This window comes from Puma concolor, chromosome B3 (assembly GCF_028749965.1).
Source record: "Puma concolor isolate L17-30 chromosome B3, mPumCon1.1.hap2, whole genome shotgun sequence".
NCBI lineage: Eukaryota > Metazoa > Chordata > Mammalia > Carnivora > Felidae > Puma > Puma concolor.
In genome coordinates, this window is record NC_141672.1 from 68,552,005 (window position 1) to 68,578,091 (window position 26,087).

General features: G+C 37.0%; 1 long non-coding RNA gene across 3 annotated transcripts in view; it reads right to left on the reverse strand.

Moving 5' to 3' along the window:
• The window catches only part of LOC147580038 (uncharacterized), a 107,979-nt gene that overhangs the window by 11,487 nt on the left and 70,405 nt on the right, over window positions 1-26,087 (reverse strand). For 2 of the 3 annotated variants that reach the window (XR_015252453.1, XR_015252455.1), the window contains 3 exons: window positions 25,862-25,945; window positions 13,549-13,633; window positions 11,436-11,778 (listed from right to left, as the gene is read on the reverse strand). This is a non-coding gene — a long non-coding RNA (uncharacterized LOC147580038). Of the gene's footprint in view, window positions 1-11,435; window positions 11,779-13,548; window positions 13,634-25,861; window positions 25,946-26,087 lie in introns of those variants that run through there. The other variant, XR_015252454.1, reaches the window with a different exon arrangement.

Below are 26,087 nucleotides of genomic sequence, written 5' to 3' on the forward strand. Positions count from 1 at the left end.
CAGCTTACAACATGCCCTGCTAGGTTAAGGTCCAGGATCAGGACAGGTTGCAGTCATAGCCTGTAATCTCAGGGAGGCATGCAAACTATAGTTTGTAGCAAGCTTTACCAAATTGATATGATTTCCTCTGTCTTTACCCTTGAGTCAGTTACCCTGCAGACCTGGAGGCCTTTGGGTCACGAACTCTGGTATCAGGAATTAAAGAACTGATGTAGGAAAACAGATAGAGCTACAGTGTTCTGTCCCCTCTTTTTGCTCCCCAAATTAGACCTGCTTGTTTGCTGAAATTGGTCAAACAGTTTAATTAGTGTTTCATGTTTGTTATTTCTTTTAATCAAAGTTTCAAACAGAACAAGGCAACAAGCCAGGCCAGTAATGAGTCTCTTTCACCAACTCTTAAGTTAAATACTTGCTGAGATTCCCATTCATTTCCCAGGGACATCTCATCGTTGATGTACTTTCACTTATCATCAGGGTTATTGGGCACTGCTTGTAAGTGCATACTAATTGGCAGTAGGTGATGTATATATTTATGTTAATTTATAGTTATATATAGGTACCATTAAAATATGCATTTAAGGGAGAAGAGTTGAACGTTTTTCTGATGGAATTTGTGAGATCGTGAGGGCCATCGATGAGGAAAAATGATTCACAGTATCTACGGACTCATGTTTGAAAGCCCATAAATTAACCCTCTTACTTTTATAAAGTTCATTTAAGACATAATAAGCAAGGATATAAAACAAATATTCTCTGAAAAAGTGCTCAAGTATCTAATTACTTGAGTTCCCATAACAAATTGAGAGGCTTAAGAGAAATGTCAAAGATCAGGTCAGCTTGGCAAATGGATTCATTTTGTTTCATCCAAAATATTGTCCTACTTTTAACTGCAAATGTGGATAACTTAGGCAGCGTTAAAGAAATTATGCAAATCCTAACTGCAAACAGTTTTCCTTTTAATTTTTTTTTTACATTTAGACTAACTGTAGTAATTATTTGAAAACCTTCTTGAATCCCACACTTAATAAAAGGAAATTATATGCAAACAATGAAAGAGAATTTCAAAGTAGTAAGTGAGGGTGATGCTGGTTTGCCTTCAGAGCCTAGTGAACTGGAGAAGAGTTCATTTCTGATCTTCCTACTTTCAGTATCACAACCTACTGAGGTTTTGGCAGCTCTACAAAGAACAGCAAAGGGAGAAAAGATGAGTTCCTGCGGAGGTACTCGAGGGGCAAGCTGTGAAGGAGGAAGGGTCACAGTCCACTGAGTGGCTTCAACAGCCATTTCAGCTTTGTAGGTATACTAGACACAATAGAGTAGAGGATTAGAGAAACTAGAATTGGAGATCTTGCCACCATATCCCATCTCTGCATTTTGTTGGCTGTGTGACCTCACCTCTCTGAATCTCACTTTTCTCATCTGTATGAGGACAATACTACAACCTATGTCGTGTGATTGTTTGGAGGACTCAATGTGTCAATATATACAATGCAAAGCCCTTGTAATGGTGTCTGGCACGAATCACGGGCTATGTGCCCCTTATTATTATATGGGTTGTGACTTTTAAAATGTGAACTAATGAAAGTATCCAAACATACCCCTAGTTAGAGCTACTTTTTGGGAGTGAGTAGTGTCTATGGCTAAGTGTAATGATCTGTTAAGGGAAGGCTGGGCATTTGAACTCATCTTGGTGGGACTTGGGAGGGGCAGTAGTGTGTGGTTTCTGAGTCAGGTAGATCTGGGCTTGGAGAGAGGCTCTGCTACTAATGGGCTTTGTGACACTGGGACAAGTTACTTAAACTCTGTAAACATCTATTGTCTTCATGTGTAAAATGAAGATAATATTAAGGTCCACTTCAAAGATTCTTGTGAAGATTACATGAAATTAGGCATAAAAAGCATTTAACATTAGTACCTGGCATAGTCTAAGTGCCAGATAACGTAGAGCATTGTTTGTCACCCTCAGTACTATTGACATTTTGGGTCAGTTAATTCTTTGTTGAGGAGCCTATAGGTTGTTTAGTAATATCCCTAGCCTCTACTCACTAGATGCTAGTAGCATCCCCTGCTAATTGTCACAACCAAAATACCTCTAGACATTGCCATGTCTCCTGGAGGGCAGGAGGGAATTTGCCTGTGGTTGAGGGAGAGGAAGTGTATTAAGAAACAGGGATATCCAAATATGATTTTCTTCTTTGACAAAGCCAGCTTGCTGTCAATAAGAGAGGAAAAGGGAAGGGTGAACTCAAAGGAAGCACTTATTGTGTCCAGTTTGTCCTAAGTTCCTGGGGACTCTCTAGAGGTTGGTAGGTAAGGATGTTTTATATCTCTGCTCCTCTCACTAACTTTCTTAGTAATTGATGGGGGCCTCCTGATTACCCTTCCCTTGGTCCTAGAGAACATCCCTCACTAGGGTAAGGCCTGCTGAATAAACCTATGCCTTTTATCTCCTCCAACAAAGCAAATTGCAGGAAGCAGGTAAGGAAATTGAAGCCATATCTTACATTTTCAGGCTAATTTCATTTGGATTTGCTAACTCTTATTTTTTAAAAATTTTTTATTTATTTATTTTTTTAACTTTCTATAATTTATTTATTTTTTATAATTTACATCTAAGTTAATTAGCATATGGTGCAACAATGATTTCAGGAGTAGATTCCTTAAGCCCCTTACCCATTTAGCCCATACCCCCTCCCACAACCCCTTTGTTTTCTATATTTAAGAGTTTCTTATGTTTTGTCCCCCTCCTTGTTTTTATATTATTTTTGCTTCCCTTCCCTTATGTTCATCTGTTTTGTATCTTAAATTCCTCATATGAATGAAGTCATATATTTGTATTTCTCTGACTGACTAATTTTGCTTAGCATAATACCCTCTAGTTTCATCCACATAGTTGCAAATGGCAAGATTTTATTCTTTTTGATTGCCGAGTAATACTCCATTGTTATATACCACATCTTCTTTATCCATTCACCCACTGATGGACATTTTTGGGCTCTTTCCATACTTTGGCTATTGTTGATAGTGCTGCTATAAACATTGGGGTGCATGTGTCTCTTCAAAACAACATACCTGTGTCCCTTGGATAAATACCTAATAGTGCAATTGCTGGATTGTAGGGTAGTTCTCTTTTTAACTTTTTGAGGAACCTCCATACTCTTTTCCAGAGTGGCTGCACCAGTTTGCATTCCCACCAGCAGTGCAAAAGAGATCCTCTTTCTCTACATCGTCGCCAACATCTGTTTTTGCCTGAGTTGTTAATGTTAGTCATTCTGACAGGTGTGAGGTGGTATCTTATTTTTTAAAATAAATGTTTATATATATTATATATATATATATATATATATATATATAGAGAGAGAGAGAGAGAGAGAGAGAGAGAGAGAGAGAGAAGGGGAGGAGCAGAGAGAGGAGATAGAGAATCCCAAGCAGGTTCCACACTGTCAGCACAGAGCTCGACACGGTGCCCTATGCCGCAAAACATGAGATCATGACCCGAACCAAAATCAAGAGGAGGATGCTTAACTGACTGAGCTACCCAGGCTCCCTGACTCTTTTTTTTTTTTAACTTTAAAAAAAAGCTTGTTTTTGAGAGAGAGCGAGAGAGAGCAAGTGAGTGTGAGTGGGGAGGGGCAGAGAGAGAGGGGAACAGAGGATCCAAAGTGGGCTCTGCACTGACAGTACAGAGCCTCATTCAGGGCCGAGCTGAAGTTAGATACCTTACCGACTGAACCACCCAGGTGCCCCAGGGATTTGCTTACTCTTATTAATGTTTCTTTATTCCAGGTGCTAATTTATAGCCTAATAGGCTATCTGCTTTTTCTAAACAAAGATGTAAAGATTTAAAGAATAATATTGCATAAAATGGAATTAAATGGCTTTATTCATATATTCAACAATATTTATCAAGAGTTTACCATGTGCCAGGCACTGTTCAGGAGGTTTGGGATACATCAGGGATCAAAACAGGCAAAACTCTCCACCCACCTTTTAGGGCAGTAATAGCCCCAATGAACAAGGATGTGCTACTGGCCAAAATACCTCAAACCCAATTAATTCCCTTTTTTTCTTTCACCTCCATTCTGCTCTCAATTTTCTTTCTCCTCCAGGCTTCTTGCTTTTATTTCCATACCATGGAAAAGAAATGCAATAGGTGAATTGAATATGAATGTAACTCCCAATCTTCTTTGCATCAGTCGTAGGCTCTCAAGATGGAAAAGAATCATCCTGTCTTGATCAAAATATGTTTGCTTCTGGGTTAGGAGCCTGGTCATTACACTACAGGCTCCAGGGTGCTTGAATCTCTGTGATTCTCAGAATCACAGTTTCAAGGATTATAAATACTGGTGAACCCTCCTCTCTCCCACCTGTGTTATGCAGTCTGTATGGGTGAGCCAGCCCTTGGGTTGTTTCCCACCCAAACTCCTTCTGCTCTAGCTATTCTATGGCTTAATAATAATAATAATAATAATAATAATAATAATAATAATAAAAGACAGAGCAAAACATGACCTCAGTAACCAGGCCAAACTCTGGGGATAAGATTCTGGACATCTTGGAACATTAATCTCTAAGGAATAAGAATATTCTTGTAGGGAATGGTCCATTATCTTGGATCAAAAGCTTGTCCACTTGTCTGTAGGTTGGGTATTAAATGTAATGAGAACTGGATTAAAAAAGAAAAAGATAATTATGAAACAGGCCTTAGACTAGACTTCCTGTTTGTGAGAATAATGCCTATAAATTCATCACTGGTGTGTCAAGCAAAAATGGCCAGCATTTCAAAAAACATTAATGGGAGGAGAGTGTTTGAACCCCAGGTTTGGGGTGGGAAGAAAAGAGAGATGAAATTGGCGTTTGATTTTATGTTGAGTCCCAGTTTCTGGGCTTTTTACTTTGACATCTTTTTTAATGATAACATTTACCTAGCACAGTCTGTAATGTACTACAGTTAGAGACTGTCCTTTTATAACCTGTCTAGAACACTGAACTAAAAGGTACTAATGAAGTTTTTCACTCTACATTATCCCCCAACAGAGTAAGCACAATTCCCCTATCAAAAGGGCTGTTAGCTGACTTGGAAAAATTGGTAAATAATACTGAGTATAGGGATTTCTCAGAATCATTTCCTCTGGGACATCTTCATCTTTTCCATAGTTCTCTAAGTCAGTTTAAAAACACTATTTGATCTTATAGTCAGCCTCTAGTAATTAGCCACATGTGGTTATTCAAACAGCCATTGAACTTTGTCCATGATTGTGCCATATTTTGGGATTATTTCCTTCACACTTTAATTAAAGGGAAACACGTTTAGACAGTCTGTAGAGGAGGGAAATGTGTATCTTTAATTTTTTTTTTTTTTTTAGCCTTTTTCTTTCTGTGACTCATCTCCTCTTCCTTCTCCTAAATCTTTAAGAAGTCAGGCTTTACTTAGCTCTTTGCAGCAAAGCAACATTGTCCAGGCAGAGTTTATACAAGAAGATAGGCTGCTGTGAGCAGAGGGAATGGTATAAAGGGTGTGCCCCCTATGGGGAGCGGGCAAGTCAGATTTTTCAAGTTAAACGGATATTTGCTGCAGTAATTACCCTTTATCATTAATGACAGGCAATTGCCATAGCAACTGGCTGCCACCTGTCTCTCACACACCAGCTCTGTATGCTCTGAAACAAAATAAGAGAACACTGCAGTCAGTTGTGGAGCTACACGTCTCAGGAAGGAAGGAAACTCTATGTTGATATCAGAATCTAGCTACTGGTATGCATGGTTCCTTGTGTTCATAAAAGCATTCGATAACAATAAAACTTAAGAGAACTTGAGTTTTTGAACAAATGAATGAACAGTGCTGACCTAGGACAGCGTAATGGGTAAGGGCACAGATCTGGAGTTGGAGAAGAGTTTGAATCCTAGCTTCTCCACTTACTGGCTGAGTGACCTTGGGCAAATGGCTTAACCTCCCCCTAAGTATCATAGGGTTAAACTCCTAGGTTGTTGAAAGGATTAAACTGGAGAATGTTTGTAAAGCACTTAGCCCAAGGTGAGCACTCCATCAGTGGTAGCTAAAAACATCTACTGCTTGGCAGCAGGTGACTCGAGCACATGGTAAGTGCAGGACACATGGCTCCTGTTAACTTAGTAAATTTGATTGCTAGTGGATCGCTGCTCCGGGAACCTGTGTCTTCATTGCATGCTCTAAAAGCTCTCCCTATGGGGTGCCTGGGTGGCTCGGTCGGTTAAGCATCCGACTTCGGCTCAGGTCATGATCTCACAGTCCGTGAGTTCGAGCCCCGCGTCGGGCTCTGTGCTGACAGCTCAGAGCCTGGAGCCTGTTTCAGATTCTGTGTCTCCCTCTCTCTCTGCCCCTCCCCTGTTCATGCTCTGTCTCTCTCTGTCTCAAAAATAAATAAACGTTAAAAAAAAAAATTTAAAAAAAATAAAAGCTCTCCCTCCACTTTGTATGTATGGAGGCATATGCACAGAGGCACGTAGATGTAGATTTGAATAATATAATTTTGATCTCTACATTTTAGAAATGTCTTCTTGATACCCAAGAGTTCAGCAGGTCATTTACTCTTTCTAATGACACTGCATGTAGACAAATCTCTGTGACAGCTGAAATTGGTTTTTCCTTTGAATCTCCTTGATTATGTCTCAAACCTCTTTAGCACTCCTCTGTCCCCGAGCCTTGGCTTGGTGCTAAGGCCAATTAGAGACGTTAACCACTCCTCGCCCACAGTGGAGGCATGCGTCTGTCTATCTATCTATCTATCTATCTATCTATCTATCTATCTATCTATCTATGTACCTACTTATTTATTTAATCATTGGGGTAATGAGGACACTCCAAATTTTCTTTTTCTTTGACCTCTGTCAAAGAAAACCTGAACCAGAACCAGCCTGATAAGGTGTGCATACAAACCTCTTTCCCTGCTATCTATCATATGATCATAATATAAATTAAGATTTGTCCAAGCTTACACATGTTGCAGTGTGCAATCTAAAAATCACACATTCCTCCTTAACTAGTAATTGTTTGAATGCTGTTCTAGATATTAGTGACCTAAAGCAGGATTCAGGGTCATTCTTAGTACCTAGGTGTCTATCATCCAGCATATTTGAATTCCATGACTTGCCCCCTCTTAAAGAACCTTCCACTGTTTGTTTTCTGTCTAAACTCACTGCTCTTTCTCAGTGCCGGCCTCCCCATTTCCCTTCTGAATTGCTGCAGCAGTCTACTGGCTGGTCCCCTCCTCTCCTATTCATCTTCCACACTGCAGTCAGCATGATTTTATAAAATGCTAATGTAATCATGTTTCTGTCCGTAAAAAAGAACTTTTAGTGGGTTTCCATAACCTCCATGATAAAGATCCTTCACCATCTGCCATCACCTCTCTAGTCACATCTTCTATCGTTACGACTTTTCTCCAGGGATGCCAACTTACACCAAGCCATTCCATGCTTCTTGCCTTGGCTAATACCCTTCATCCTTCTTCATTCTTCAAAGTCCTGCACAGCTGTCATCTCTTCTTGGAGGGTTTCTCCATTTCTTTTCCCCCTAAAGATCGTAACTTCCTCCTTTGTACAGTTCTATATGTTGGTTACAATATTATTTATTTGAAAAATATTTAATTCTTCTTTATTAGGCTACTTGTGTTTCACAGGTAAGGTATGGGGTTTCATTCATTTTCAATACCCTTGGATCTGGTAATATCCTTAATAAGGTTTTTTATTGATGTAAAATACATATTTAGCATTTTTATGGATAGGTCTTTTAAAAAACAGTGCTAATGAAAGAGCTTTACTGAAATCATGTTTCTGTATCATTCCTGGATCCTCATAGAATTCACAAAATTATACGCTTGTTGTATCCTACTCTGAAAATAAAAAATATTAATGTTCTCTGTTTCTCATAATTAAAATTATTTTTTTATCTGATAACATGCTCATAAACATTTTATGTGATAAAAAGGCTCACACAATGTGAAAAAATTAGAATATAAAATTGTATATCCAGGAACTCGAAATTTAGTAAAAAAACAAATATATATATAAGCTTAGAGAAAAAGGCACACTATATCAATGAGTGTTTTTTTTGGGGGGGGTGGAAGGATTATAGATAATTTTTGTTTTCTTGTATGTTTATATTCTAAATTTTTTGCCAAGACCATGTATTTTCTGATCAGAAATTTTTTTTAATGTAATTGACATGGATGTTAAGTTACTTTTCCTCAGAAAGATTACCTAAATGTGCTCATTTTTGTTACTTAGGACAGAAGGTAGGGAAATGTTTTCAATTGTTTATCCATGTTCTTGATCCCCAAACCATTCCCTTTTGCTATGGGATTTGAACTTTATTGTAGGTTACAAATCACTATTTCCACTAGATGTCACCAAACTACTGACAAAAGTAGCTCATATGCTCCGTGCATATGCAAATGCATATGTATTATAAAAACATTAAACATCCCTTGTATTCAGTATTCCTTGGTATCACACAAAGCATTCAGAATTTGAAGAATTAGTAAGAAAATGCATATTACATAAGGCCTGGCCCCTTACATAACAAGTGAGGGCTTATATGGATCCTCTGGCTTTATTTAATCTATATTTTATTAGCTTCTTAATATAAATGTGAAGAGAAAATTGGTATCAGGGGCCTTGCTTAAATTTTTTTTTATTATTTCTAGATGATTTCAAGCTCCCTTTTTATATAATAACGAAGTAAAAGAAGGTCAGAATCCTGAAACTCCTTTCTGAAGAATACTTTTTAACCTAATACAACTTTTATCATTCAGAATGAGTAGCTCCTTGGTTAATGAGTAGAGATATCTTTCAGTATTAGGATTCTTTTCAGAACATTTTAATTTATTGTACAGCTGTTTGCATCTCACTTTATGTTTCAGAAAGCAAAACAAGTAACTTTTCCTTGAGGAATGAAATAAAGCATCTCTAATCTAACAAAGGGCAGTTAGAAAGCCACGTTTCTTTAAATGTATGAACCTATTTACTCTGTAGGTTCAAAACTGGTCTTTTTAATGATTGGCTCAGTTAACAACTAAAGTGGGGGGTTGGAGAAAGCTTGTTTCCAATCATTTCTGCTTGGGAATGAAAATGATTGGCCAGTCAAAAGACATTTAAATTAGTCAGTGAGCTCTTGGGAAGAAATCCATGTACTGTCTCCTACATTACTGCTATCTTTTTAAAGATGTGATGCATTATTTTTCTTATGCTTTACCAAGGGATGACAAGGAATAACATAACAGTATATAAACCAAAAACTCTGTCTAAATTTCTCAGATTTTTTCTTTCTCTAAAATATTTTTTTTAATTGTTACTCTTTTAAAATAGCACATGCTAATCTTTTAGTCTTAATGATTTTTAACTACTGTCTATTTAAAATTTCCTCTGTCCCTTTTAATGGCTATTGTACCATATTAATATTCTCAGTGTTAATTCAAAAATAACAGAGCACTACTGATGATAAACCTGGGTTTATCTATGGGAAGATAGTCAGTCTTAATTTCAAAAGGAGAGAAACCGAACCAAACCAAATCATCCTACACATACATATCTTAGATAATTTTGGAAGCACTTTTAAAGAAAAAGACATTGGTCATCATATTTCAAATGTTATCAATCCAAAGTAAATAAATATGCATTTCATTAAGGATCTTAACTTTCACTAGCTGAGGAATATTAGGGTTAGCACAACAAATTTTTATTTTGTTTTGTACAAAAATTATGAATTACAAACACTATGGATATATATATCATGGTAGGGAGAGTAACGTCAGTATTACAGGATTCTGGTTTCTACAAGCATTCATCAGTTACAACCTGAAACTTGTATGGTTTGTGCCCTGAACACTGTTTTGCTGATTACACATATACAGTTTCATTATAGAATAAAGTCAGACCTATGTTAGATCCTCTTGCAATACTGTAATATGTAACCGTAATTTAGTTCTGCTGCTCTAGGCATCTCCTTCAAATTTTTCTACTTGAACCTTTCACATGAAATAATCATCTGAGTCCCTCTGATATGGTGACAAGCCTCAACTGTAAAGTGGAGAAGCTGTTTTTGAATGTCCTTCTCCAGATATCTGGATTTCCTTTTCTATAGTACTTGAAAAATGAATAGCTTCCATCAGCTATATATAAGACCTAATAAACTTATGCCCTTGCCATGTTTTACAATGTTAGTATTCCTTTCCTGTGGCCACCAAAACTTCTCTATTTGAGCTCCAAAGAATACTGCATTTACTCTATGCTATTTTCATATTCCCTGCCTCCTTGCTATAATTAATTACTGAATATAGGTAGAGACAGGATTTTATTGGTGGGCCCTCATCCATGAAATTACTCTGATTCCTCAGAGTCTAAGACTGCAACTCTCCATCTTTGGAAATGAAAGTTCATTTTAGGGTGGGTTAATTTCTTTAAAAATATTTGTAGTAATTTGCTGCAGTTCTTTAACTTTCCATATTTTAAAGAGTATTCCAGGGCAGACTTGCTGTGAAGGAGTTAGGTTTTATAAATGAAAGATACTAGTATCCACACAATTTGGTGAAAAAGAAGTCCGGCACTAAATTTTATATCATTGTTTGCTTTGGGAGTCAGCCATGAAAATTTGCTCAGCTCATTGCTAAAGGATATCGAAACACATTTCTTGCCGACATGGCGTCATCTGTGGTGTGGATAGAACCTTCATGCTGACAAATACTGCATACATGGCTGTTAGAGCCAGTAGGCACTCCTGATGATTAACTATAAAAATGTTTTTGACTCTGGTTGCTGACAAGAATGACAATGCTTTGGCCAGACTGGCCTCCTTCTGGACACCAAAGGATGTTCCAGTCTTGGTTTTACCATCTGGTTTCAATACAAGCCAGGAACGATGGAAAGAAGAGAGAGAGTCTTTTAAAGAGGCAGCAATAGACCAATTCTTCTGGCTGTCTCATCTTTCTTTGGTAAATGAAAAATGCACTTAGGCTTGGAGAAAAAAGCAACAACTTCAGAAATTTTATTTTCTAGAATAGATAGAGGTGTTTTGAACATCCTCATAAGGCAAAGGAATCTGTGTGAGTCACAAATAAGTTTTATGTGGAAAAGACAGTTAAATGCTTATATTACACAGCTGAAGTTTAGTACGCCTGAAGGGAGACCAAGCATATATTTTATAGGAATCATTTACTTCTAAGCAAACTTAAATTTATTCACCTGATGTAACAATACCTAGTTCAGCAAATGATAATAAAAGCAGTAATAATAATAATAATAAAAATAATATTTCTGTAATCCTTTCGATTTCCAAAAGGCATTCAACTAGATTATTTCCTTTAATCCTCACAAAAATTTTCTACTACAGGTATTATTTTTATAGCTTCAATTAACACACAAAGAAACAAACTCAGAATAAATTATTTATCCATGGTCACACAGCAAGTGGCAGGGGTGGAGGGAATGGACGAATTCTAATTCTGGTGACCTGTCACAAAGTCCCTATACTTTCCACTACCTCAGATTGCATCATTTCTTCCTGGCAACATTTTCATTGTTCAAGGAAAGTCAGGTTAATTCTATGACTACAACTTAAAGAATAAAATACTCTTTTTTTTAATTTAAGTTTTATAATTAAGTTTATTTGTTTATTTTCAGAGAGAGTCAGAGGGAGCTGGGGAGGGGCAGAAAAAGAGGGAGAGAGAGAATCCCAAGCAGGTTTCACTCTGTCAGTACAGAGCCAGATGCAGGGCTCGAGACCATGAACCATAAGATCATGACCTGAGCAGAAATTAAGAGTCAGACATTTAACCAACTGATCCACCTGGGTGCCCCAAGAATAAAATATTCTTATTCCTCATGTAATTTGCCATGATTTTGCATGGAAGACTTTTTTTTTTTTTTTTAATGCCATGGGCTATTTTATCAATAAATGATGAGAACTTGAATTGTGTAGGAAGTATGGTCCAGGCTATAATTGACTTATGTGGGAAAGTACAGATAAAGCCTGGTATGCTGGAGTTCAAAAGGGCTTATTTGGACAGTGGTGTTGCTTGAAAAATGCATGAAACAAATCCCTAAATTTCTCTTGTCTCAGTTGCTTCTTTTCCTATTCCTCACATCTGTAATGTCCTTGCCTCTATGCAAACTGAATTGTTCTTTCATAAAGAGGAAGAGAGTAATGATAGAGATAAAAGATAAACCTATCTCTATTTAGTATAGTAACTGACACATAGTAAGTAACGTATAGATGTTTTTATTTCAGAGCCAAGATTAAACTCTGACTATTCCTTGAAGCTTTCTTTGGAAATTCAGACCCATAGCTTTCTCCTTTCTTTGAATTGCTACCATACTTATTGATGATCCAGCAGATAATTTTTAATAAATTAAGTTTTAATAAATTAAGTAATAAATTAAATTACTTAATAAATAACATTTAATAAAATTTTATTTGTCCTCCAGTTGCTATATGCATGTTCGTTTTCTCTTTCCTATCAGATTATAAATTGATTGAGGTTATAAATCATGAGTTATATTTTTATTATAAAGTCCATAATGAATATGCTGGTATGTAATGATGTTTTGAACAAATTCTTGTGGGTTACTTAAAAAGTAAGACATAGAGATATGTGAACTAGCAGTCTTATTTAGATACAGAAGGACAGATTTGGGAGTGAGGATGGGTGTAGGTAGAGAGGAAGAGAGAAGGAAAATGACTGACCACCTGTATTATGTAACAGGCATTCTGCTAAGTCATCAAATGTAATCCTCCTAACAACCCTATCTTTATTTTATATAAGAAGAGAAAAGTGATGTATGATAGCATTTGTTTTCTTATCTGAGGCTCGGGGTAGGTGGGTAATTGGGAACCATTCTGAGAAAAGCTGGATATAGATGTACCAAGAACTACACAAAGCCAAAACTACATGAAATCAAGCTTAAGAGAGGCTCTTTACTAGTATCATTTGTCTTTTTCACTTTGAATGCTCTTTTCTCAGGAGCATTGGCTTCTAGGTCTCAGTTGCTAAATTTGCTGGTGACCCTCGACTTTTCCTTGAAGAACTTTCTGAGGGCCACCTTCTTCAAACCTTCACTTGGGTCTCTTGGTTTTGGGCTGCTCACTAAGGACAGCAAGAGACCCTCTTTGGAGGCCACTTCCAGCCCCTCTGTGGGCATTTGGATCAAGGAGAATGATATGGAGTGATAACATAATGTTTACTTTTGGTCAAAATGAAGCAGACCATGCGGGGAATAGATACCAGGATGGAATTTGGCATGTGTGGGCAGGTACCAAGATAAACTATTTGTCTTTGTTTCACTTGTTCTTCCCCCAAATCAGCAGAAAGCCTGGCTAGTTTAGCAACAATGCATCTTTTAATAATTATCAAATATTATGGATAAGTTATAAGGCCTCTGAGCTTGTTTTGATTGGTGATGCCTTTAAAAAATACATTATAGAGTCACAGGATTGGAAGGAACCTAAAGAACTCTGGCATTGTGAGGCAAAGACTATAGAGATCAGTGGTTATCAGGATAGAACACATACACTACCTGTGTCAGGAATGGTGTTGGTTGGAAAGTGGTAAATAAAGATTAGATTCCTGGGCCACAAATGGAACTTCCTGAATCAGAATCTCTGCAAACAGAACACAGAAATCTGCATTTTAAAATACGTTCCCTAGATGAGAACCACTGCCATTGACTGTGAAGCCCACTTGTTCTATTTGCCTGCAGTGGTGACCTCCAGAATTGATGACAAGGAGGGCCTTGTCTCTGAAAAGGTGGTGCTGTTTAAAAAACAAACAAACAAACAAAAAAACCAGATGTGCTTATTCATATCAGAAGGAAAGGTATAGATATTCACTAAACAAACAATGATTGGAGCATGTGCTGTGTATATGTCCCTGTGATAGGTACCCACATGAAACGAGACCTAGAACTCCTATTGATGATTCTAGATACAAACCAACACATACCTTATTACAGCATAATGTGATATTGCTATTGGGAGTTGTATACTATGAGGGCAATTAGGTAACATGGGTCAAGGACCTTAAAAATGTACATTAACAATATAATTTCATGTCTATAAATTCATCTTTTTTCAAGTTTATTTATTTATTTTGAAAGAGAGACAGAGAAGCAGAGAGGAGAGGGAGAGACAGAATCCCAAGCAGGTTCTGTGCTGTCAGCATAGAGCCTGATGCAGGGCTCCATCTCACAAACTGTGAGATCATGACCTGAGTTGAAACCAAGAGTCAGATGTTTAACTAACCAAGCTACTCAGGTACTGCTATAAATTCATCTTAAGGAAATAAGTATAGGTAGCTACTTAAGAGCAAACTAATTTATTTACCATGAATTCACATGTACTTCCTCATTGGATGCTCTTAAAATCCCTAGGAATTAGGTCAAATTATCTTCCTTTTACAGATGAAAGAACTAAAGCTTTGAGATGTTAAGAGATTTATCCAAAATTACACCATTAGAAAGTGACAGGACCCAAATCTCCCTCTGCTGGGCACCAAAATTTATGCCCTTAACCACTGAGCTTTATCCTTTCATGAGTACAACTGCATGGATAGTTATGGCAGAGTGGTGTTTTAATGTTAAAATGAAAATATCTTAATTTTCAGCATCAGGGGATTGGTTAAATAAATGATACTATGGCCACATAATAGGATAACATATTCAGATATTCAAAATTGCACTAGGGATAGTGTGTCCTAGAGATAATTTAAGCCAAAACATGAAATATTTTCAAACAGTTCATTATACGTTATATATGTTTCAATGTAGTCATATTAAGATAGAATTACAAAATTGGAAAGCTGATAATGTAGCCAGAATTAACCAAATCATCCTGGTCTCCCACAGTGGAGAAGTTCTTGATCACCTGAATTCCACCTGTCTCATTGGAGGCGCTAAATGCCATGGTGGTACAGAGAGGTAATTATAAAGAATTGGGTTCTTGTCAGTCTAACCTAACTGGATTCCTGATATTCTCCAAGAGCCTCGCTTAGTAGAATGACTCTGACTCTGAACCCTGTTTGACTGAATGAAGGATGATGAAAAAGGATATGTCCAAGCCCAGGAGGACATCATCAGTGGTCACCTCGACTACCAGAGTGCAAATTGTATCTGACCACCAGAGCCAAGAGGTGATCGCATAATGGGTTGTCAGGTCAGTATATACCTGGCCTTGCTGTCTTACTCTGTACAAGATTTTGACATAAATGCTGGGAGTATGCTTTATTAAGCTCTCTAGTGGGCCAGGAAGATATTAACATTTAAAAATTCAGGGGTGCCTGGGTGGCTCAGTCAGTTAAATGTCTGACTCTTGGTTTCTGCTCAGGTCATGATGTCACAGTTTGTGAGTTTGAGCCCCACATCAGGCTCCGTGCTGTCAGTACTGAGCCTGCTTGGGATTCTCTCTTTCCCTCTCTTACTGCCCCTCCCCTGCTCTCTCTCTCTCTCTCAAAACAAATAAACAAACTTAAAAAAATTAAAAAAAACAAATACTTAAAAAATTTTTTAAATGCAAAATACTGTATTTGTAAAATATAAAATGAAGTAAGAAGCTGAGATACTTATGGTATATTCTCAATTTGCTGGAATTTAACTACTTAGAGCCCTCTGTTAACTGATGTGCATGTGTGTGTTCACTCATGGGATCTCAGCAATATTATGAGAAAGAAGTGATTGATAATCAGTAAACTTGTGTCAGGACTAGAATTTTTTTTTTTCAATATCAAGACAAAGGTATATTCCAAGTTCAGGTCATCTTTACCAGGGATAGAAATTGTTTTATATATTTAACTGAATTATTTGCATTTTTAATTTCATGGGTTAAAGGAGAAAGTATGTACTACTTAATGCTGAATTAATCAGACTATTAAATTAACATTTCAATTCCATAACCATTCTAGATAATGGAAGGTTTTTTTTTTAACAACTAAAAAATACTTTATTGCAGAAAAATGCTGTTATCTGAGCTTTTATTTATTTTTATTTATTTTTGTTTCAAGTTTTTATTCAAATTCTAGTTAGTTAACATATAGTGTAATATTGGCTTCACAAGTAGAATTTAGTGATTCATTGCTTACATGTTAACACCCAGTGCTCAAAACTGGACAGCAACATGCGGAAGAATGAAACTGGACCACTTTCTTACACCCTACACAAAAATACATTCAAAATGGATGGAAGTTTTATTATCCTAGCCAGATTCATTGTCTTACCCACATCTGTTTTTAAGAAATAAAAGAGGGAAAACTGAGAACAAACTGAGGGTTGATGGGGGTTGGGGGGGGTAGGTGATGGGCATTGAAGAGGGCATCTTTTGGGATGAGACTTGGGTGTTGTATGGAAACCAATTTGACAATAAATTTCATATATTAAAAAAAATAAAAGAGGGATATGAGGGACTTACGTCTCAGGTATTATCAACAGACAGTAATTCTATCAGATAATGCCTCAGTCTTTTATTTTCCTCTGCCTGTGAAGACTGTATATATGTGTATACATAAATACATGCATCTCCTTGTTGTCAAGAGATAAACATATTTAAATAAGGACATACAGAGCTCCCCCTGTAATTGTAAGCTGCAACAGCACTGAACTTTCTGACTTAAGACGAAGCACTTCATTATCCAAGTCACATTATCATCTGGAAAGAGTTGGCTGTGTTTAAACTGTGCTTAACTGTATTTAAAATGAAATACAACATATTTACATGTTCTCCCCTACTTTATTATAAAGTTTACACTTTAAAATTCTTAAATAGAAAATGTTTCCCAGAGCTAAGATTTGTATGTGTTCCTTTGACTTAGCTGCAAGAATCAATCAGATCATGTTAAGGTGCACAATAAGGCTCTTTTTTGAAGACTGTTATTAAATATACATAAGAATAGACACTTTTTTTGTGTTCAGAAATAAAGAGAAAGAAAGTGCTCTGTGTTTTTGAAGATTGAAATCCTTCAAAGCTCTTTAGTGTGCAAGAAAACAAAAGGCTATTGTAAACTGAAGCTCTGAAACAGCGACAGCGGCTAAGTAATTAATTGCTCATTCATGAAAGAGAAAGTATAAGTGAGAGGCAAAAGTTAACCCCTCGAAATGAAGTGTGCGGTTAACAAAACAGATACCAGCTTCTCTGTTTTTAAACATGATGATCCTCTTTGTGCTGCTGGTTGCTCTGTTTTGAGGACTAGTGGCAATGGTTGATGTCACCACACCCATCTTGCAAAAAAAAGACACCAACATGCATCTAAAGACTTAATTTTTTCTCTCAGAGGAAGAGCTTGGTGTTGATGGTACCATATTGTGAAAGCCAAGCTAAAGGAATATTCTGTAACTAATGTCTAACACTTTTAACACCATATATTGATGATGATCTCTATGATTAGAGTACCTAATTAAAATATATATGAATGTATATACCCACATATATGGTAGAAATAATTAATAAGCTTCCAGGAAACTGTGAACAAATGCTAGAAATTGAAGACTATGTAGGATTTTCTCTAAAACAGTCAAATTAAGTGATCAATCCTATTTAGAAAGGCTTTTCAATGTATTTCATGCCTCAGGGAATCTTGCTCCAACCAAGAGCTGTGGCTGGTAGCTACTCTGTCTACATTTGCAACAGCTTGAGCTATGCCATCTCACAGGGTTTAAGGAAATTGCTGCCAGCATAAAGCAAGTAATTCCCTCCCTTCGGTCCTCAAGAATTGCAGGAAACTATAATTTCTCATTATCAAACCGTCTGCTCTATACCATCCTGCTGTACCTTCGAACTGTGAGCCTTATTCACAATCACCTTTTTGTCTTAAGCGCAGGTGTATATGTATTTTGATGTGACAAAATCACACCTAGTTGTCAGCAGTATAACATCTTCCTAAGGTGATGTAGAGAAATCTAAAGCAGATTGAAGGGTGCCTAAAAAGTTCTCATCATGTTAAATATTAAAACCTTGAATGATTTCACTTTTAAAAGTTCACACATTTAAGTTAGTTGGAAAATCAAGTACCTACTTGGGTTTCACCCAAAATATTTGTTCGCGTTGTCCAAAAGAGCCTAAGGCACTGTTTCCTGAATTTAAAACTCAGAAGCCATTTTTCCATGAAAACATTGTAAAAAGTGGTTATGGAGTTTCTTGGTTGACATGTGAAGGTAATTATTATCTTCAATAATATATCTATGAGAAAATTTATTCAGAGTGCCCTAAAATGTCAGGGCAGGTCATTCTCCCCATCCTAAGTCAGAGCCCTTCCTAGTCTGCAACCACAGGACTTGGAGTGTTGGGGACTGAAGGCACCAGTGGTGGTTCCTGTGGCCAGAGAAGAATTTTTAGCAGGATAGGGTGTTGAATGAGCATGGCTATGGGACTGGAACGGGAGTCAGGGGGCTGAGATGCCCAGGGTGATAGGGATGATAGGAAATGGCTGGGGGAAATGATACCCCCCAGGGGCCTAAAGTTCTGACCTCATTTTCACCAATCCCCTGTGCATGGCAGAAAGTGGGGGGGGGTGCAGTGGCAGTGGTTTTCTCCCTCTGAAGGGATAAGAACTTTGTTGTAGCAGTAACAGCAGAGGGAAGGGGAATTCCTATTTTAGTCTAGATGGGGTCCTATTTGCATGTGTGGGACATAAGTAAGCTGGGGACCTGTCTGTGATAAGTATTTTTTTTATCTTCTTAATTCTGGCTGCAAATGATCAGTGATACCTAAGAGAAGTTCTTATAAAAAATAAAAGATTATGTGAACATTTGTTCAGTGAACAAAAAGTTATCGAAGGCTTATTTTGTATAAAACACTGGCTATCTTAAATTCCTTCAGGAACTAATTGGGTACAAAGCAATGTAGTAGATATTTTAAATGGCAAAGTATATCCTAGTGGCAATGTTTCTTAACTCCAGGAGCTTCCAGTAGTGGGGAAGTTAATATTCTCTACCTTATCTGATGCGAATTACTGTAACTGTGAGGATGTAGACAGAGCATGGTAAGCCTTTAGAGGATGGAGAGGTCACTTCTCCATAGAGAAGTTGGAGAAGGCACTATGGACATAGTGATGTTTGAACCATGTATTGAAGGATGAATATGACATAGATATAAGGTAGGATATTCCAGTCAAGGTGTAAAATGAATACTTGGATTAGGTTGTTTTCAGTGGGAACGAAGAATAAAGCATAGAAGTGAGAGATATGAATGTAGAGTCTATAGGTCTTAGCAGCTGGTTGGATAAAAAGAGTGAAAAAATGTTATGATTTTTGAGCTGGAGTTATTGTGAAGATACTAAGATTGTGACAGATAGAGAAAACATAAGAGAAAGTTTGTATGCTTCATTTAAGTCAAATTGAGACTGAGCAAACTTTTCCGTCTATTTAGGTAGACAGGTGCAGCCAGCAGTAAGGAATGAAGGACCGGAGCTGTGGAGAGATGCTGGGGCAGAGAGTTTCAAGTCCTACAGAAATCAGGGGTTGGATAAGATCACCAACAGCTCCAGAAGGTAAAAGGATCAGAAATACATCTTTGAGGGGGATATCTTTCCTTTACGGGACAGGAGGGGGGAAAAAGGTGTTCAGAGAGATGAGGAACAGGGAATTACAAGAAAATGTGGTTATCATTACCACAAAACAAAAAGATTTAGTTTCTTGAGCACAAATAAGCATCTACCTCCTAGATTAGTAGCAAGAAACTTTTTGGTAACTTTTAAGAGAAGAATTTTAATAATGTGATGAAACTGGGTGCCAGATGGCAAGGGTCAGGGAGCAAGACTGGGTCAGGAAATGGAGGCTGCATGGAAAAGGAAAGAAAGAAACTGTTTCACTGTGAGAAACACTGTTGTAGGTCAAGGGACAAGACAGATCAAAATGCAAATGTGAACAGGTTGTCCTACACAAAAATATTCCGTGGCTGCTTAAGGTTTAAAAGATACAGTTCCTTATTTTTTCTTAATGTAGATTTTCTTTCTTATTGAGATATAATTCATGTACCATAAAAGTCTCAATTTTAAAATATACAATTAAGTTTTCAGTATATTCTTAGAATTGTACAACCATCCCACTAACTGATTCAGAATATTTTCATCACCTTCCATCAAAACTCCATCCCGGTTAACAGTCACTCTCCATTCACCCCTCTTCCCAGCTCCTCGCAACCATGAATCTACCTTCTGTCTCTATGGGTTTGCCTATCCTGAACATTTTGTATGTAAATGGAATATTATAATGTATGCTTTTTGTGTCTGGCTTCTTGCACTTAGCATAATGTTTACAAGCTTTACTCATGTTGTGGTATTTATCAGTACTTCATTCTTTTTTATGGATAAATAATATTCCAATGCATGAATACACTACATTTTATGTATTTTTTCTTTGCTTGGTGGTGTTTAGGTTGTTCCTATCTTTTGGCAATTATAAATAATGCTGTTGTGAACGTTTGTGTGCAAGTTTTTGTGTGAACATGTTTTTATTTCTCTCGGGCATATACCAAGATGTGGTATTGCTGGGTCATATGGCAACCTAAACGTATGATTAACATATGATTAAACTGTTTTCCACAGTGGGTGTCCCATTTTACATTTCCACCAGCAGTGTAGGATGGTTCTGAGTTCTTCACATCCTTGTTAACATGTTATTATTTATCTTTTTGGTTAAAGCCATATTAGTGAGTGTGAAGTAGAATCTCATTGTGGTTTTGATTTACATTTCCGTGATGATTAATGCTATTGAGCATCTTTTCATGTGCTTATTGGTCACTTGTGTATCTTACTTGGAGAGATGTCTATTCAAGTACTTTCCCAAGTTTTTAACTCAACTATTTGTCTTTTTATTGTTGAGTTGTAAGAATTTTTTATATATCTTGATATTAGATGCTTAATGGATAAATGATTTACAAATATTTTCTCCCTCTATGTGGGTTGTCTTTTCACTTTTTAGATAGTATCCTTTGAAGTTCCCATTGATGGGCCATCTAAAGACCTCCAGATCTGCTCCCAATCGCTCTTCCAGTTTTACCTTTCTTGAACTCTCGTTCTACCCATTCTAATGAGATGTATTCACTTTCTATTTTTGAAAACAACTAAGTATGGTCACCATGATAATGCCACTCTCCCTATTCCAAAACATTTCTCATTTCCTCTACAACTGTCTCAATCCTTGGTATCCTGTAAAGCCCTCCTCAAATTCTGCCTCCTTTTTGGAATCTTCATTGACTGACAGTCTTAGCTTGGAGTGCTCCCTTCCTTTAAATTCTTGCAGTCAGTACTTTCTGTTGTTGCTACCAAACATTTGGCACTTAGCATAGAATTACGTTGTCTTATTCTTAACAATTTTTTCAGCATACATTTTTACCCAGATGAAAGTGGATCTTTTGCCTTGCATATTTATGTTTAAATGTTTGTCTGAGAGAGAGAGAGAGAGAGAGAGAGGTTTTTATTTAAATTTGTTTTGGGAACAGCTCTCTAATTTACCTTTAAAACAATGACACATGATTGGCACTAAATCAATTCTCTCTCACACAAATTCATATTTATTCCTGATATTAAATATATTTAGCAAACTACCTTTCTTCAATAAAAATAAACATTTGCAGTTTAAGTTCTGAATGTGATTCTCAAAGAAGAATATTGGTAGGAAAACTGATTCCACAAATTTTAATACTCAAAATGGATTTACTGCAATTTATTAATATTCTTTTAATTATATTTATTATTGCATGAAAGACAATTAGGGAAACATCTGAAAACACAGTTATTTCCAGTGTTATGATGAGGCTGCCTTTCTGAAAGGAATATTATAGAAATCAACCATTAATGTGGAGATTGGAAGAACAATCTGAATATGTGATGGCTTCCAGCAGGAATACTGAGAAAGGAGTGAAGATTAAAACTAGGCCATAGTCCTGGAGGAGCAGGTTATGGAGGGTTTTAATTTTGTCTGACTTTGTCTAAAATGGTGGGAGATGTCACTAATAAATGATACTTAATCCATGGATAAATATAGAGAAAGGAGCAAAGAATAAAACCTGAAGTGATCAAGAATCACATCAGAGAAGGATCAGAGAAAACACACCCCCCCTTTCATATTTCTTTTCATTAATCAATTTATTAATTTTATTTTAGAGAAAGAGAGTGCACAAGCAGGGGAGAGTGCGGGGGGGGGGGGGAGAGGAGAGAGAGAGAGAGAGAGAGAGAGAGAGAGAGAGAGAGAGAGAGAGAGTATTTTAAGCAGGCTCAATGCTCGGTGCAGAGCCCGACGTGGGGCTTGATCCCACAACCCTGGGATCATGACCTGAGCTGAAATCAAAAGTCAGATGCTTGACCAACTGAGCTACCCAGGTACACTTCATATTTCTTTATTTTAACTAGAAAGGTAAACTCTCATGTTGCATTTTCACATTGGTGATGGAGAACATAATACTGTCTTTTTCTCCTTCCTGGAAAATTGTCATGTTTATGTTTGGGATTTAAAGCAGAAGAAAAAAATGGGAATTGGATATTTACTTTCTCTGTAATCCTTCTCTACCACATTAAGCAAGAGGTTTTACATATAGCTGAGGAGGCCATGTACCTGCCAAAAGAACTCAAGGCCAAGATCTTGGTATAAATGACAGATAAAGAAAAGTATTTATCAAGATAGTTTCCCTACTCGCTCCCCTGCCATTCCCTTACTGAAGGGGGAAAATAAAAATTTTCTTTGGATGGAGTAAGAGAAAGTGGGGTGTTAGACAGAAAAGCAGGGATCTACAGGTCACTGAGCAGGGACCCTGCCTCCTGCCATCTCCTTAGGCAGACTCTCAGGGCAGAGGAACCGAACCTTTGACATACCTTGCAACCTGAGCAATGAAGATGCATGTCTTATCTTCTAGGAAGTGTCTCAGCAAATGACAAGGCCTGGAATTCCTTATACTCCTGGTGTGGTATAGCAGCAACAGAATGCCTATGATGACAAGATTATGTCGGGCCTGAAAAGAGTCTGAGATAATCCACCAAAACTTTCATTTCCCAGACCAAGAGTAACCTGCTGGTATTGCACATTTTCCTGGTCCCTGAGGGAGGTATGCAAAAGTCAGTCAAGGGAGAGTAGGCAAACCCAGAGACTTCACAATAGTAACAAAGAGATGCTATAGTGGAAGGCAGATTGGAGCACACAATTCAGGAGTAGTGGTATGTCATTGATGGTTGTCACCATGGAAGGAGATGATAACTGAGGACTAGATGTATTATATGAACATCCCAGAGGATGTCATGGTAGACAGATGCTAGGTGATGATGAGAGCTCTTCCCCAGATGCATGGATAATACAGAAGCACCTTAGATTGTAGACGTTCCTCTAGGGGAAAGAGGAGGAAGGGAAAGTTTATCTGTAACTGCCTAGGATTACATTTCTGTCATGGAGAGAGCAGTAGTATACTGGTAAATGTTTAATAGCTGGTTGTCCTGCAACAAAATGAAACACAAAAAAATTCAAATTTATAATATTTGATGATTTCCATGGAGTAAGTACTCCTACCACAGCCAATTTCAAACTACCAACCTGATGTCACAAAGTATGAACCTGAGAGATGAAAATAATCCAGCTTTTGTGTTTGTACAAGCCCATTCTACCATATTACTGGAGGAGTGTGTCTGAACATAAAGTGAGGTGTTACAGAAAAAATTAATAAAGTTATAATTTTTACACATTCAAATACAGGGGTTGAAAAATTGTAGCTGTTTTAAGTGATTGGATTAAATCAGTTTTGATCATTGCTTTCTTGGTCATTAATTTCACATAATACTCTTAAACTTCACTAGCATTTGGATTAGTTTTTCCAGATTATTTGCAAAGGGAGAGCAAGGGGAGGTATTCATTCTTGCTTGTTTTCCCTTCCTACTGCTTGATTGTACAATGTGATTATTGCTTCTTTAACCATTCTTACCATCTTCAAAGGAAACTAAAGTTTCTAAATATTTCTGAGGCTAAGAATGGGTCATAGCAGATGTTGGTGGAAAGAAGCAGAAAGGAGATAAGCTAGGAGTGTGCAGTTAGAAAAAGGCAGAACAACATTACTTTTGGAGGGACTGTGGGGCTGCCATATGTTGCCAGTTTATGATATTCTAGCCTCTCAATTCCTTAGGAAAGAGATACCACCTATGTCCCAGGAGTTCCTTTTTGTTGAATAGCCATATGATTCCTCACACATTTAACAGCATGTTTCAAAAGTTTTTAAGAGCTAAAATGGATTGCAGTAACCTTGCAGCTCTTTATGATATCCAAGGATTTAGTTAATAACAGGGTTCCTTAAAGAGCGAGTCTTCCATGGTGATGTTTTTCCATTGACATGTTAGAAATGGGAAAGCTAGAAAAGAAGATGCTTAGTTAAATAATGAAAGTGGGTAGTGAACTTTATATATACCCTCTGAGAAAGTAACATTATTTCTATCATATTTGACCATATTAACAGGAATAAAAGCCTAATGTGTGATAATAAAAGGGTAATAAAAGACAATTGCATATTTATCAGGAAATTAGTTGTGATGACTCATATAGCTTCTCAGTTATAATATTAAAAATACACCCAGGATTCCTTATAGGATTACTATAAAAGCTGAATGAGTTAAATTTCTCCAGGCAATTTTCAGCACTAAGAAAAGAGATGCCTTTTCAAACTAATGACTATTTCATAGATGCAGTAGAGAGATATTCAGCATCTGTAATTCTCTTTGGCCCAAGAGTGAAGAGATAAGTAGTAATCATGCCTTCAAGGTAGAATTCATAATCAAATCCTTAATTAAACTCAATATGGAAAGTCCTTAATAAATATCAAAATCTGACTATCAGATTTTCTGGCAAATATTTTTATGCTGTGTTCAGTATCTACTAGCTGAGTATCACTGTGGAAAGAATTAAGCCTTTCTTTTTATTTAGGGGGTACTTGGGACTATCAATGTCACATTTAAATGTAGAAGCATCCTATATTTTAATAACACACCTTCCTATTATCCTATTTTTGCTTTACACATATTTAACACTTTTCAGAGGAATTTCAATTCATTTTAGTATTTTAAAATTTATATTCATTATTTATTAAGTGAATATGTGTGGCTCATTCTCTCTTCAAGGAGTTTTTAATCAACTCTCTTATTTGTTCAGACCAAAACACCTCATGGTCTTTCTTGACTTCTCTCTTTCATACCCCACGTCTGTCAGCAAATTCCATCAGCTCTACCTCCAAAACGTATCCAGAATTCTATCAATTCTTATCTCTCCTATTGCTACCTTGGCACCAAGCCAACCACACCTATCACATGAATTGTGATAATCTCCTACCTGGACTCTTTGCTTTTACCCCTGCCCCAATTCAGTCTATTCTCAGTATGCAGCCAGAGGATCCCATTCAAACAAAAGTCAGTTCTTGTCACGCCTCTGCTCAAAACCCTCCAATTGCTTCCCAGCTTATTCAGATAAAAGCCAGATCCTTTATAATGATCTACAAGGTTCTTCATGATCTGAATACCGCCATCTCTCCACTCCCGACATCCTCTACTTTTTGACCTTATTTCTTGTTTCTGTCCCACCCCATCCTCCACTCCCACCACCTCATATTCTGTCTTCCAGCCACACTGACTTCCTGGTGTTTCTGGAACATGCCAGGCATACTCCCAATTTAGACTGCCCCTGCTTCCTCTCCTATTTATCTTCATGGGGAGATCCCTCACTCCTATAGGTCTTTATGTTAAAGTTATGTTCTTCATGATGCTTTCCCTGGACACCAGTATCTAAATTTCAACCCCCTCCCTGACATTGCATATCTCCCTTTTTTGCGTTATATTCTCATTAGCACTTTTCAACATTTTACATATTGTATAATTTATATATTTACCTTGCTTACCGTGTCTCCTGTAAAAGAATGTAAGTTCCATGGGTGCAGAGATTTTTGTCTGTGTCATTTTTGTATCATCAGTGCCTAGAACAGTTGAATAAATATTTGTTAAATGAATGAATAAAATATTTCATTTATGTGGATTAACCTTTATGAAACATGAAAAAATATTTAAATGGTGCAGGATTACCTGATGTGCCTATATTGTTCTGAGAACAATGAGAAC